Below are 12,008 nucleotides of genomic sequence, written 5' to 3'. Positions count from 1 at the left end.
GGGATATTTAGGCTGCAAAAATATTCCGAATCTAAGAGATGCACTAGGCCTGTCACTTCAGTGCAGAACTGAAAATGGGGTTCCCAGTCTCACCATTGTCCAACCTTTGAGCATGTCAGAAACTCACCACAGAGCTTCCCTTGAGATGCGTGAGACTACATTAGCAAGGGTGTAGGCGGAATAGATGGCATATGGGAGTTTGCACAATGCAGGGTTTGAGTCCGTGCTGTTAGCTGATCATCCTCATGTGCAAAAGATTACATTAAGTCTTTTAAATAAGATGATTTTTGCCAAGCGGGTCTTCAAGCAAACATAACAGGAGACAAAATCAAATGCAAAAACATAATGAAAATACCTTACGATGAGGATTGAGCCATTCCATACCAGAAGCCTTACCTGTGACCTACTTTATATACTAGTGACTTTCGTCATCACTCAAAGCAAAAAATAAAAGCAGGATATGTATTTCCATAGCTCTTATGGGGTCTCCTGCTGCCCTTTGAGAAGGCAGCCTTTAGGATTATGGGGAGAGATGCTAATGAAATAATGCAAAAGGTACATAAAAACTCAAGAAACTCTTCCCCTTATTTCTCAGACAACTCTCTCTTAAAATTCTAATATAACCATGACAGCAATGGACATCATTGGATCCACTGATATGTGGATGATGCCCCTGCAGGAAAATGAAAGTGGAAATCCCCAAAGGAAGATGTGTCAGATACCAGGTAATAGAAATGTTGATCCTGGAGTTAGTTGCCTGCTCATAATTTTTTTTTTCCTAGCGAGTACTGTTAAAGATTGCTATCCAGGAAGATAATGAATGTTGAGCGTGGCATCCATTCTTGTGCTGATGGATATCATTTCCAGTCTGATGAGAAGATTACCCTGCTGAACCCAACAAGACATGCTTAATCTCCCCATTTAGAATCCACTGTCCTCCACGGGTTGTCACTTTTCTGAAAGAATGCAAGATTACTGCAGTAAACTAAAAACGGACAGCTGCATTTCACTTCTAAAAGCAGCACTTGGGAGAGGCTCTTTGACCAAAAGCAATATGCCAAGGAAATCTGTTGACAGCTTCACCCGCTATCAATTAGGTATTCTTTGGTTTACAGAAATAGATGTCAGGGCTAGAAATATTCAGACAATTGCAAAGAGCCTGATCCAAGCCCACTGAAGTCAGTGGAAAGAGTCCTATTGATTTCCATGGATTTTGGATCAGACTATAGGCTAGTATTTGTTAAGGGGGAAATTCATCCCTGTGCCGCACAAGGCCTATGCAACACTTAAGTGCCACTTGAAACTGAAGTTCATTCTAAGGCCCTTATTCGATATCCAGTGGGCTACTCATGTAAGTGCTACTCATGAGTATTGGTACCCAAATCAGGTGCTCCAGAGCGATTTCCATCCTTCCACACAGCAGTGATTTGCAGAGCACTGCACTACAAGTCATAGGCGCCAACTCTGTGGGTGCTCTGGGCTGAGCACCCACTGGCAACCCCCTTGATGAGCCCCTCTCCCTCCCCCAGCATCTCCTGCACACTGCGATCAGCTGTTCCATGGCATGCAGGAGGGAGGGGGAGAAGTGAGGGTGGGGGCACACTCAGGAGAGGGGATGGAATGGGGTGGGGTGGAGCAGGGGCAGGAAGAGGCAGGTGGAGTGGGGGTGGGCCCCGGGCAGAGCCGGGGTCGAGCACCCCCTGACATATTAGAAAGTTGGCACCTCTGCTACAAATTCCATAACAATGACTGGTCCCCTCATCAGTAAAGGTCGTATTGTAAAATCTAACTTTTTCTGCTGCGTGGTGTTGTCCCACATATTCTGGGTTGTACGAACTTCAGAGAGGTGTCAGACAGACAGCTCTGGAGTGTGAAGTCCTCTATCCTCAGAAGAGCTGCAACATGGGCACTGGCAATACAAAGCTTCTCTCTTCACCCCATAACGTGCTCAGCACTGAAGAGATCTGCCCTACAGATTCACTCTCCTTTCCACCGAGAAGCCAAGGACTGAGTAGAGACTAGCTACTCTCTATTCCTGGGGGAAGAGAGAGAGAGAGAGTGTGTGTGTGTGTGTGTGTGTGTGTCCTTTTCCTTCTCCATCTTATTTTGTCTCTTTCCTATCCTTCTCCTTTGGCCTTCAGTCTAATCAAAGACTGGCTTAGCTGATCAAGGCTGTATATTTTGCAATGCTTCTCTGAGTCGGTGACCAGAGAGGCCACTAAAAGGAATGTCCAAAACAGCCCAATGCTGGCAGAAGTTTGCCAGGTCTCGGAGTGGCTGATGAGATTCTATGTAGTGCCTGTGGTTTTCCAGCCGTGAGGTTGCAGGTGACACTCAATACCAGAGATAGAAAATGTAGCTTCTATCTTCACTGTTATTTTCTTTCCCCCTTTGTGTGTGTGTCTTGTTTTATCTTCCAGGAAGCGGAATCAGACTTCAACAATATGAGCTCCAGCTCATCCCAACTCACTTCTCCTTTCCCCAGAAAGGACAGGAATTACCATCTCAAAGACTGTCAAGCCATTTTTCCTTACAAAACCTCTCTCCAGTTAAAGGGAAAGGAAACCTAGGATGTGGTTTAAACAAAAGCCTAAATTCATACTTTATATTTGAAATGCGTCAATGCTTTTTCCATCTTTTCTGTATCTTTAATAAAAGGTTTAAATAATTTTAATGGTATTTTTGCTATGGTACTAAGCAGCCCTGAGGTCTCGGTATATCAAACCCTGAACCTTGGTTTAATGCTGGACAGTGCAGGGTCATGTGAAAACTTTTGACCTTTTGGGTCAAATTAAAATAAAACAACAGGTCACCTGGGAAGCCTGTAGCAGAGCCAGGAATCAAATTGGAATTGTCTGAGTTCCAGTCCAAGGCCCCCAAACCTTCCTCCCTCCCCAGAACTGTCTTCACTAGAAATACTGGGCACATTAATGTCTGGGTGACTCCAGCGGCACACCTCACAAGGGTGTCACGGGTGCCAACCACCATCCACGAAGTAAAACCTGCTCCCCATCATGTTTCATTGCTACCATGCTCAGTTCATTCAGATGAATGCTGAAGATGAGCTTCCTTTCCATTCTGGCCGAAGATTTAACTTATCAAGCAGGTCCAGGCTCCAGCCACACCAGCCTTCTAGTGCAACAGAAGAAACTGCTTACATCCCCTTCATATTTGCATGAGCCTGCTGTTTTTGAGTTTTTGTTTTTTTTTAAAAAGGAAAAAGCTGTAAAGGTTATAAAAAATAGATCAGGCAAAGAGGAAACAACCCTGCTTGGTTAGGACTTTGGTCAATGAGATGTGAGACTGTATCATTTATTGCAGATAGCTCACTTATAAAAAATGATGCTGTCAATGGAAAATGAATAAAATAAGTCTGTATTTTCACAAGCTTTTCCCAATGGCTTTAGAATAAGGTCACCTTGATATTGTGGGAAAGAGCATGATTTCAGCCTCCTGCTACACAGAGTGATACACTGTCATTGGCCATTTGTATGTTAAATGAGATTCAGTCATTCAGAACGCCTCCCTTCCTTTGAGAAAGAACAGGTTTGGGGTTTTTTTCGGATCCTGAAACACGATATGCAAAAGCTACGCATTAATCAGTTAATCTGTAATTTCTTCTGGCTCCCAACAATACACAAGTCTATTCACATACAATCACATTCCACAAGGCGAAAGTGCACATTTGTGGAAAACTACACCAGAGGCTATATTTCACATTATAAAAAGACCAAATTAATGTTGAATTACTCCCTAGTGGTAGCACACCCACGCATCCAAAGTGAAGTCTTTGTCAAACTCTAGCCTACGTGTACTAAGTGCCTATTGTTATTTAAAATGAATAAACACTACAGAAAATAGGAACAAGGTTTTTTCCTCCCATTTCTGCTCATAAAAAAAATTTCCAGCAGAGAACTCTGTCTTTGTAAAGGGATCCTATTGTTAAATGGAGTTGCCTTTCGCACCTTAGTACTTAGAGAGCCAGGACTTCACATTGTGGCTACATTTCTATTTGGTAGCAGTGTAATAAAACACAAACAACACTGAATAAAACATTAAGACATAGGAGGAGCTAAGTGGAACAAAGGGCTAAAGCATATTGTGCACTAACTATATCTGACTCATGGAAATACAAAGGGCTCACAATTCTAATTAGTAAAATGCACAGTTATGACTTAGATCATTAGACAGAGCCTCCTGCCTGTCTGCTAGTCTGTATTATCAGAGCTGGTTTTTAGCATTGCAGGGCCCTCTAGTGGAACTGAAAGGCTGCTGGCAAGAACACTTTGACTAAAGCACCTCCAGCTTGGAAGGTTTTGAGATGGTAATTCCTGTCCTTTCTGGGGAAAGGAGAAGTGAGTTGGGATGAGCTGGAGCTCATATTGTTAAAGTCTCATTCCGTTTCCTGGAAGATAAAACAAGACACACACACACAAAAGGGGAAAGAAAAGAACAGCGAAGATAGAAGCTACATTTTCTATCTCTGTTGTTGAGTTTCACCTGCAACCTCACTGCTGGAAAACCACAGGCACTGCACAGGGTCTCATCAGCCACTCCAAGACCTAGCAAACTTGTAGCAGCATTCGGCTGTTTCGGGCATTGCTTTTAGTGGCCTCTCTGGTCACCGACTCAGAGAAGCATTGCAAAATGTACAGCCTTGGTCAGCTAAGCAGTAGGGTTCTTGCCAGAAATCTGCATTGTTGGTGGCATTGCATTGCATGGCTGTATTTTTTGGAATCTAAGGCATTGTTCAAACAAACACACAGGGTGAAGTCCAGGTGCCAGTGAAGTCAAATGAGAGTTTTGCCACTGACTTCAACAAGAGCAGGATTTCACCCATGAAGTTCACAGTCCTCATGGCTGTGAAAAGCTGGGACTGCGCTGAACCGTTGTCTTGAGTCTGCAGCAAGAAGGTCTGAAACAAAAACGTGATCAAGAGACGAGAACGTCCCTCACTGATCTTACTAGGAAGATAAATTTGAATTTCAGTTTTAGTGACAATGACATTCCAATTTCATAGGAACGAGAAGGGATCTTGGCATAGCAAACACTGTTAGACGTATGCACTGAAACACAACTTGCAGTTTTGTACCTAAGGAATGACCCTTTCTGTTTTTTGCCCTTCTGGTTACAAAGATTTCATTTGTTCTGCAGGCTGCCACTCGGCTCCCTAATCCACCCCAACATCATCCAGTCCCTGACACACACACACACTTCACTCTCAGCCTCTTACTGTGCTGCTACACTACTCTTGTCCCTGTTTCTGATCAGATTCCAAATACCATACCCCACTTTACTTATGTAATATTTCCCCACCACAACACACACACACACACCCATTAACTCCTCACAGCAGTTAGGCTGTCAGCCGTAGGCTGTTATCCTGTACTCAACTAACTACTAGAGAGGGGGACTGTAGTGAGGCAGTGTGGCTCCCCTCCGCCCCAGAGGAGCAAGAGCCCAGCCGGAGGTCAGAGTGGGCGGAGCTAGGAAGCTCTGAGCCCACCCCTCAAAGGGTCAGGCGGCGACCCGGAACTATAAAGGTCGGCCCTCAGAGCTCAGTAGGGCCCCAGCCGCCGGAGAGAGCAGACATCCCTAGGAGAGCTCGAGACTGGGAGGCTCCTGTGGCCCAAGGCAGCCGCCCAGACTGGCCAGAGCTACCCAGCGCCCGCCACCCAGAGGAGCTGCCGGAGCTACCCGGTGCCCGCTACCCGGAGGAGCTGCCGGAGCTACCCAGCGCCCGCCACCCAGAGGAGCTGCCGGAGCTACCCGGTGCCCGCTACCCGGAGGAGCTGCTGGAGCTGCCAACCAGCCCATGCTCCTGGACCCTGCAGAGGCCGACGTCAGGACCCAGTAGGGTCCGAGGGGCAGTACGGAAGTAGCCCGGGGGCAGCCGACCCCAGGCTGGCTGCAGCATTACCGGAACCTATGTCAGTGTGTTGCGGCCAGGATCCCCACTGACTAAGCAGCGGATCTTCAGGGCTGGGACGCAGTGGAGTGGAAGGGTCTGTGTCCCCCCTGCCACCCAACTCCGAGGTGGCAGACTCCCCCTCTTCCTGGCCTGAGGAGGCCAAAGCCTATCATTACTGCTCAGCCCTGCCTGAGGGCCTGAGCCTCCTGACCCAGTGTTTGTTGCCCCGCCCTGACCTAGGGCCGGGCTCATAACTGTTGTTACGGCTCAGCCCTGCCTGAGAGCCTGAGCCTCCTGACCCCGCAGGGCAGCCGGGGCCAGACATAACCACAGTGCAGCCGGCTAACGCAAGGGCTACCGAGGGAGACCCCGGCTGGACTATTTTCCCAGACCCCTCAGTGTGTAGTGAGCAGGCGTGGCTCCCCTCCACCCTGGAGAGGGTCGAGCCCCGGTGAACTCTTGTACAGGGACAGTACATACTTTACTGGTATATTTCACTAGCTTTTGCCAGGCTGATGACTGTTTCTTCAGCTTTCGTTTGTGGAACAGAAAGAGGCAGAGCCGCCCGGGGTGGGGGCAAGTGGGGCAATTTGCCCCAGGCCCCGCAAGCCCTGGCCCAGCAGCAGTCCAGGTCTTCGGCAGCATTTTGGCAGCAGGGGGCCCTTCAATCGCTCCGTGTCTTCGGCGGTGGGGGGGGCGTTCAGTGTTACCGAAGACAAGGAGCGACTGAAGGGCCCCCCACCGCCGAAATGCTGAAGACCTGGACCGCCGCCGGCTGAGTACAAGCACCACAGCCCCGCTTTGCCCCATGCCCCCTGAATCCTCTGGGCAACCCTGGAAAAAGGGTCCATTAAAGATAGGATTTTCCAAACATTCTCTTCTGGTGCTGCAGACAGTCTGCAAGTCCATCAACAGTAGCTCTTCACTTCCTGCCCATACACATACAACACTTGCACACAATAAATGACAGGAGATTTCCCCGGATGGCGGACGATGGACTTAATTTGATGGTCCCACTGCTAGGCGGAGCTAACAACGCCCAGGAAAGCACTGTGAGAAGGGGCGAGGGAAAGCATGTTTGAAAAAGACACTTCTTTCCCTAAGCCCAGCATGCAAGGAGGGAGAGCAGCAGCAGGGAGAGTCTTTGTTTTCGATGTGAAATGCACTCCTCTATTATTCATTAAGATTGTTTTTATACAAACCGAGCCGGTACATAGATCTGTCTTCCCTATTCAAGCATCGCTTAAAGAATGCACAGTAGAACAGCGGTGGAATCCCGGAAAATGGTCATCAATATGGGTGCAATCCTGCCCCGTCAGAGTTTGCAAATGAAAGCTGGCCCTTGCATTCACTATAAATCGTGGTTCTTATGTAAACCATACAGAGCAGGGCTCTGCTTTAAGGAGTCGCTAGAGAAGGTTGTGGGCTTCAAAGCATGGATTTTTCCGTTGCCCTCTGAGGGGATATCACCAAGCAAGAGGGTTGGAACTGACAATATAGGAGGGTTTTCATCCACATCATCGCTCTGAGCCACTGCTTTCCACTCTTGAGCCCACTCCCCAACCTGCAGAGCTGTGCATGTACCACACTTCCATAGCTGAAAGGTCAGTACCCTGAGTACTCAACAGCAGACTCTTGAGAGGGAGTGAACTCTATCTAAGGCACAGAAGTCATTCTGACCGTAGGCACAGACTCCGTGGGTGCTCCGGGGCTGGAGCACCCATGGGGAAAAATTAACAGGTGCTCTGCACCCACCGGTAGTGCCATACCCCGCCACTACTCACCTCCGTCTCCTCCCCGAGCGCGCCACTGCATCCTGCTTCTCCCCCCTCTCTCTCAGCGCTTGCACTGCGAAGCCCCGGTTTCGCGCGCCAAGCTTAGGAGGGAGAGGGGAGGAGAAGGAGGAATGCAGAGCGCTTGCGGGAGGAGGCAGGGCCGGGTGGGGATTTGCGGGGGGTCCAATGGGGCAGGGAGGTATGGAGTTAGGGCGGGGACTTTGGGGCAAGGGTGAAGTGGAGGCGGGGCCGGGGGCGCAAGCACCTACCAGTGCAGAAAAAAGTTGATGCCTGTGATTCTGACCATCCCTTTGTGTGATGGCAGGAACCAGGAGGCCCCGAGCACCCCAGTATGTCATTGACCAGGGATCCAGCAAGGCACCAACTTATCCCTACCAGCCGCTGCCTTCCCCTGTGTTGTACTGCATCTATGCAGTGGTAGCGAGGCATCCAGGCTAACAGTCAAGTTCTTGTTTAAAATCACAAAGAGCTGCGCAGATTCAAACCCAATATAGGAGCTGAGGCAAAGCAGCAAGATTCAGTTAGATTTTCACCCTGTTCTAAATAACAAGGATTTGGTTTGGTGCATTATAAAAATAGGGCCCTTTGCAAAACTTGGATCCAGATTTAAAGTCACACATCCTCCTTGCCCAGATCTGTGGGTCTGATCCTGATCCATCTCTAGACAAAATCTCTTTCACATTCTGTAACCAAACCAGTATCCAGTCACTTGTCATTCCAAAAATCCAATTTTGTGGGGGTGGGAGTAGGTGTGGGGGGGGGGAGAGAAAGAGATGGAAGTTGAACCGCAGCCCTTCCCCCTCTTGTGGGGTGGGGTGCACGGACATAGCAGTCCCTTTGCCTGCCCTGAATACAGAGGCTGCAGTTATTCCTAGCCATGGTGCAGGGCAGGAAAGGCAAGCCACAAAGGTGTGAAACAAGTGTAACAGAGTGGAGAATCCAGCCCAACAACTACTTTCGGGAGGCTTGTTTGGGGGATATAAACTATCCAATAAGAGTGCTACTAAAAATTATGTCGTTCAGAGATGGTCTAGGTCCATTGGGTCCTCTTCTTACCAAATCTGTGTTGGCTATTCCTTATAACCCTATTCTCCTCTAGGTGCTTACAAATTGATTACTGCAACAAATTACAAAACAGCTTTGCAGAAGCAGCAGTCGCAGGTGACCCTGTTCCTAACAACTGGCTCAAACTATGAACCCTTCTCTCTGGCATTCACAACCTAATAGATTCTAAATGGGTATTAAATACATGCATTTGGCTTGTTCTTATCCAGCCAAGTATTATTTAGTCACAGTATCCAACCACTTGCAAACAGACCCAGGTTGGGAGCATTTCAGGTAGCTATCGTAGCAAAGGAATAAGGCATAGCATGAAGAAAGCCAAAGCTACTCAGTTGGCTTGTGACAGAGGCAGCACACAAAAAAATAAACAAATAATTGACCTGCAAATCTTGCCTATAAATTATCTGTTACCTGAAAAAGTATTTATTCTACACATCCTAACTTGTCATCTATGACCGCTAAACAAAGATGGAAATGAGACTTTACTTGTACTAAAAGTGGCCCCACCCCATTCCAGCACAGTATAGGAATGATATTTCTTCCTGTTCAGTGCTTATTTATCTCTGTTTTAAAGCAGGTTTTCGAAATGTATGTCAACCAGATTACACTATTTTAATTACAAATGAGCCCAAGCCTCTATATTGGGGTCAAGATCAGGATCTCAGATCTCAAGTTTGAATGCACTGTATCTTGACAGTCTGTTCTGTGTTGCTGCCTTCCAGCAGCGAAGGATGTTTTGCAAAACAAAGGGAGACAGAGCAGTGGGGCAGTACAGAAAGTGCAAAGATTAACCCTTGGCTTTTCTAGTCTTTGTATTACTGTAGTGCCTACATCCTTTCTCTCAGACAAGATGTTTCAGGGCACCTCCACTTTGACAGCATTCCGTCCATAAGAAGCCAGCAATCAGCAGAGTCAGTCCTGCAAGATCTGTATTGGTGAAACAGCTGCAGAACTTTGTATTCTTTATGGCCCAGACTAACACCAGTGAGATCAATGGGAGTCTCTCCTTGCATCAGGGTCTTAAAAGAGAAAAAAAACTATCGGGGTTTTCCAGTTTGAATCCTACCAGCCCCTGGCATTATGGGTTAATCAACTTCCTTAGTAATAATACTGGTATTTGGATCTACGTTTTCACAAGTGATCAGTGCTTTGGGGACTTGAGACACCTTAAGGGGCCTGATTTTCAGTGGTGGAAGCTCAACACTCTCTGAAAATCAGGCTCTTTTAAGGTATTTCAAACTGGGCACCCCAAACCAGTAGTCTCTTTTGAAAAGCTAGACCCCTAGGGGATACTATGAACATGTTGTATTGCTACCTGTTTAGTGGGCATAAGCATTTATCAGAATGTGTGCAACCTCTGCTTCCTGGAGTCTACCAAGACCAAGCTCTATGGACTCCTGTTAAAGTGAAACTATTGTTAAAGGGATACTGTGAACATTACTACCTACTTGCAAAAGGTTCCTCTTACACTATCACTTTTAAAAAAACACTGGTGCTGTTTTGGGGCTGGAGGGAGAAGGTACAAATTCCTCAGAAGTTGCTGAAACTAAAGAACAGTTCTTTGGGAGCAGAATGTGGGGAAGAAAGGTCTAATCTGTGAGTCTCTCATCGTCGATCATTCCTGGTGAACAGTGAACCTGAACACAGAACACTGATGGTGTCCAGTTAATAAGCAAAACAGTGCCATTTTAACGTTGGCTCAGATTTCCATTGTAATGTCACTGGTAGTGAGACATATTTCTTATCTCCCCATGTCAACGACACACTGCAGCTGTTTGACTGAGGGTGGAAGGAAGATTTCTGCATTGAGATGAAAGCTTGAATTTGTTCTTATGCCCTCTGAGTGCCTCCAGGGTTAACACTTTCTCCCAGCCACTTTGAAAGCGACCTGCTGACAGCAGGAGATGTTTTCCTAGATCTCCACCCAAGAATTGGGTCATTAATTCTGTACTAAGAGATAAGTTTAATCACTTAAATATACAACTTTATATAAAACAAAGGTCAAATTCCAGTTGAATGGGAGCTCTGCCTGAGTACACACCACAGATTTTGGCCTAATTTATCATAAGAAGCAAAAGTTTAAGAGTCTATTAGTTGTATGTGTCTTGGTCCTACCTAGGAGTGATCTACTTAAGCAGATTTACGCAATTTTCAAGTAGGTTGCTTATACTCTACAATAGCTGCTTGATACAGAGAGGTTTTTTGTCAACTCAGAATATGCAATTAAGTATTCTGACATGTAAAGTGAAAAGAATACCATCATTTGCACTGTTTCATAAACACTCATCATGCATACACATAATAGATGTTCTTTTCCTGTCACAGGTATTTCCCTTGGGATTGTATGTAAAGTGCAGTTTAAAAGGCATGAAAAAACTAATTTTTACAAGGCTGTGATTGAATTCTTGGTTGAATGACAACGTCTATAGAAGCGTGTTTTCCGACTGCTAATTTTGTTGCATTCAAGAAAGAAAATCCAACTATGGTGTCGGATCAGGAACCCGCTGCTCAGGAATGACCGTTTTCAGGAAGGGCCTCACTCAATTGTCTGCATCCAATCCTTCCTCGGTCAACGTGCAATTGTCTGTAACCAATCTTTCCCCTGTAATGTGTGACTCGGGCCATTTCCACAGAGGAAAAAAAGGACTATCTGGGAGACAAGGGTAGCACTAGATCATCCTCTAATGTTCAATTAACTGGAGTAGTGCTGAAACTTTTTAGCCATGTGCAGAATGTTTTACAGTGTATCTTACCTAATTAGAATGTCATCTATCAGCTGGTGCAAGCAGCAGCAACCAAGCTCCTCCAGCACATGTACTACTATGCTATCACTTCCGTTTCAGATCAGATTTACATCAAACTATATATATTAGGCCACAGCTTCAGCTAGTATAAATCAGTTCATTCCTACTGATGTGACTGGAGCTATGTCAGTTTTCCCCAGCAAATATCTGTCCTAAAATAACTAATGTTTACCGTTTCTTTGCTATTTAATTTCCCATAAATCCTACTACTCAAAGCATCAAAGTGAGCCTGAGACCTTTTCTGTACAACAGAAAGGTTAAATTGCAATAGCTCATGAATCAATCAGTGTGCTCAATGTTTTCAAGTTGCAAAAGCAGTGCCAGGTAACACATAGCAGCCTGATAAAGATGATTCACAATGTTGGAGAGCCCCAAGTGATAACTGGGTGGCGGCTGAATGTTCGTTATTTATAGTACAAATCCAAGTTAGTGCTT

The 12,008-nt window shown here is 46.3% G+C and overlaps 1 protein-coding gene across 2 annotated transcripts in view; it reads right to left on the bottom strand.

Moving 5' to 3' along the window:
- Positions 1–12,008, bottom strand: part of TAFA4 (TAFA chemokine like family member 4) — a 101,219-nt gene that overhangs the window by 53,428 nt on the left and 35,783 nt on the right. The window lies entirely within an intron of this gene.

Source organism: Gopherus evgoodei, chromosome 7 (genome assembly GCF_007399415.2).
Source record: "Gopherus evgoodei ecotype Sinaloan lineage chromosome 7, rGopEvg1_v1.p, whole genome shotgun sequence".
Lineage (NCBI taxonomy): Eukaryota > Metazoa > Chordata > Testudines > Testudinidae > Gopherus > Gopherus evgoodei.
The sequence above is the reverse complement of the archived record's forward strand: the minus strand, read 5'-3'. Positions and strand labels throughout refer to the sequence as shown.